This window comes from Opisthocomus hoazin, chromosome 6 (genome assembly GCF_030867145.1).
Source record: "Opisthocomus hoazin isolate bOpiHoa1 chromosome 6, bOpiHoa1.hap1, whole genome shotgun sequence".
NCBI lineage: Eukaryota > Metazoa > Chordata > Aves > Opisthocomiformes > Opisthocomidae > Opisthocomus > Opisthocomus hoazin.
The window spans coordinates 22,298,629-22,302,264 of record NC_134419.1 but is presented as its reverse complement, the minus strand read 5'-3'; positions in this window follow the sequence as shown (position 1 = coordinate 22,302,264).

Here is a 3,636-nt window from a genome sequence, read left to right as displayed (position 1 = left end):
ACGCGATCGCCGCATTGGCCGGCCGCCGGTCACGTGCGCGGGACGCCCCCGCCGGCCCGTCCCGCGGGCCCGCCGCGCCAGGGCGCCGCCCCGCGCGCAGGCAGCGGTTCGCCTTGGTGCCTTTCGAAAAGTGATGGTTAGAGTGGGAAAAAATAAATACATTTTGAGTAAACGAGGCTGCTGCCAGAAGCCGCGCGGTTCGCTGTGACGTGGCCGACAGAGCCAGCGTCGCGGCTGCCGGCCCGGCGGGCCTGCCCTCCGCCGCCCGGTGCTGCCGCTTCCGAACCACCTCCTCCTTTCGGCGCACTGAGCTCCCGCCCCGCTTCACACCGATCTTGCACTGCTGGAGACACTCGACTTCTTTCCCTGTCCTGACAACACTGAGCACTGGCATTTTAAAATACATTGTCGTGGCCTTTCCTGCCCCTCAGTAGCCTCAGTTTCTCACAAACCTCCTCCGGCATCAATCCTGCGAGCTACCTCCTCCCAACGGATCCTTTCTCCCTCCCAGAGCTGGCCGAGGGGCCTGGAAAAAAAGAGCAAGAAAAGGCAGTTCTTACTGGATATGCCTGTTTGACGTCGAAAGACATTTCTAGAGCCAAAGTACATAACCACACACATAATCCATCTTAAAAATCCAACTTGGAGACATTCTGCTTTCTTACTCTCAAGTTTTAAACTTAGCTTATGAAAGCTTTAACATCTTTAAATGGGGAGGCCCTTTCAGGTTCCGACTTACCAAGCGGCCTGCACGTAATCAGGTAACAGGGATCAGCTTTCCCAAGGCCTCACACCCTTTAGTGGAGAAAATCTTTAAGAAACGTTACTCTGTGGCTTCTAGTTTAAATTCCTTCACTGCTGATGACTGGCAGCACCAAGCAGAGCAACATCTGTCCACACGCAGTACTATTACATTCACAATCTCAGACACAGCTCTCCATGGCCATACCCACGTATTAGTCTTTTCTCTATGTTCTTCACTCAGTCCTCCATCTTGCAGCCCTCTTACTGCACATCCCTACCTCCACGCTCCAGTGACAGCTCTGCTTCCTCCAAAACCTCAGCCACCCATTAACATCTCCTCTGTCCACCCTGAAACTCACTCAACCCTAACGTACCGACCTGTACTCTAGCTCCCTCAGAGCATGGACACAACTATGTTAGCAGAGGTGGCTACGATCATGTGGCTTAAGTTAAAACTATTAGCCTTAAGACCAAGCACCCTTTTATCATAATGCAGCTTTTAAGGAATTTAGAATATCATGAGGCACAGCCCTATTCAGGCCAACGGATCTACTCTGGTCTGACAGTGAGACCAAGGCAAGTAGACTGTAGCTCATGACACAAAGTGTGGCTCTACCAGGCTACCCACTGGGGAAAAAGGCTGTGTGCAGCCATTTCTATTATCGGTCATTTGTTACAAGTCTTCGTAAGTTATGCCAAGCATGTGACAACTACACTATGTTCCAGGGTTTCTCACCCCTTCTGTTTGAAAAGGAGAGGGGTCCTAAAATTTCACCATCGCTTCAGGTCTACTCCTTGGAGAGAGTGCTGTTGCATTTTGGTGGGAGCGTCACACACAGACATGTACAGGACATGTAAAGAACTCATGTAAAAAAGTTAACAAAACTACGTATCAGGAAAGACATTTTGTAACTAGGCTGATTAAACAGCTCTTTTCCCATCCACACCTTTATATTAGACCAACCTCTGTTACTGATGTCATTATCCCAAAATAAATGCATCTTAAATATCAAGTTCGCTCATGCAGGCCGAGCAGACGATTCAAGTAAGAATTCCGAACTTTAGAATAAACTTTAGATAAATATGACTTGCTTTTGCTGTCGTGAATTTCAGTCAGCTATGTGTTTTCAATACCAGACTCCACTTACCTACGTAAGTCCTGACATAATCCACTCTGCCCTTAACTGAGAGACAAATTGCTGACATTTAGTCTCCTGGAGAAACAAAAGTTGTCTGTTACATCTAAACACCCGTCGTATTCAACTTTCCACACAAAGTAAATGCATAATACTACCCACTAGCTGTAGAAGATATTACCATCTTTTTGGAAGTGGAATGAAAATGGACAGAGTACTTCTCATTTCCCCAAAGGAAATGGCTGATTCTAAAGCACTGACAAATGATGGTTTCAGTGGTTTCAGTTGAGACTCCTACAGACTGCCTTTAGGCCAAACTCAAAGAACACTGTTCCCTGCATCCCAGCACTCTGTACCAGCAATGCTCCTTTGGTTGGTTGATGAATAACTAATTTCTGTGACCTAATGGCCTAAAAATTTCACTTTAAATCATGCTGCATGCGATCACTAAGATCAGAGCAGAACTGACAAAAGGAATTGGCAGAAATGAAGTGTCTTGAAAATTACTGGTGCATAGCTGGTGAAATGACCTGACTTTATTATATGTATCTCTGGAAAGGACAGGGAAACATGTTATCCACTATCTACAGCAATGTGTTTGTGAACTCTGTTCAGGACTTCGATATATTGTAAATTACAGCTATATAAAACCTCAGCTTCTAAATTGTAACATGAATCAACAGATTGTGTTGTGTTCTAGCAGGTATATTGTATAGTACTTTCCACTGCTATGAAAATCAAATATTTAAAACAGGCAAAAACCCCAGCCTACTGAATAACCAGATGCCTCCTGGTAACTTGTGGCTAAAGTCTTCTACAGAGGATTACAGTGTTTTACAATTGCATATTATACTGTACTTGATATCCAGACATTCCACACCACCTCCAGTTCAGGAACCACAGTCCTGAACAAGGAGATAAGGGTTTTCAGACCAGAAGAGTACAGAGACAGACAGTCACAAGAACACTGCTGGAATGCGACTCACAAGAAGTCATGATACAGTGGTCAAAAAGAAGCATGTCTCAGAATTAAATTTCTGGCAAAATTCAGTAAGCTGTATGTTAAAAGATACTACTAACAAATATCTTACAATAGCCTTCTGGAGTTTATAGAAAATGATACCAAAAATTATATTCTATAATAATGAATGCTAATTAAAAGTTTTATTTCTGCTAAAATATGCATAAGGCAAGCCTCTCCATTTACAAGGCTCTCAAACAGTTTTATATCATATTCTTAATAAAGCTGGTGCTTAATTTTAAGCAGTTTATTACTGCAGTGATATTATCTACACATACAGGAGAAAAAACCCCCATACCTCAATATGGATTAAAAGAAGACTATTACGTCATGTAAGATGCATTCCATGGTTCAACAAAAAACAACCTGTTTCCAAACTGCCTGGAAACACCATATATTAGAATTGTATTCAGTGTAATCACACACAAATATCAACATCAACACATAATCCCAAGACCACCTTAAAAATTTTGTTAGAATGTTCGAATATATGATTTCTATTTGGGCTCATATATTTAAAATTAAAGTATATTGACAATAAAGAAAAATTCTTAAAAAATCTAAAGAAGTATTACTCATGGCAGCAAATATACACACATGCCTAGCATAAAAGCAATTTTTACTCAGCTATACTTTGCTAACAAAATTAATATGGCTAATTACAGTCAGAATGATGATGGAAAGTTGAAGTCAAAAATGTCATGTCTGCTCTTGGATACAAATGTGCCACAGACA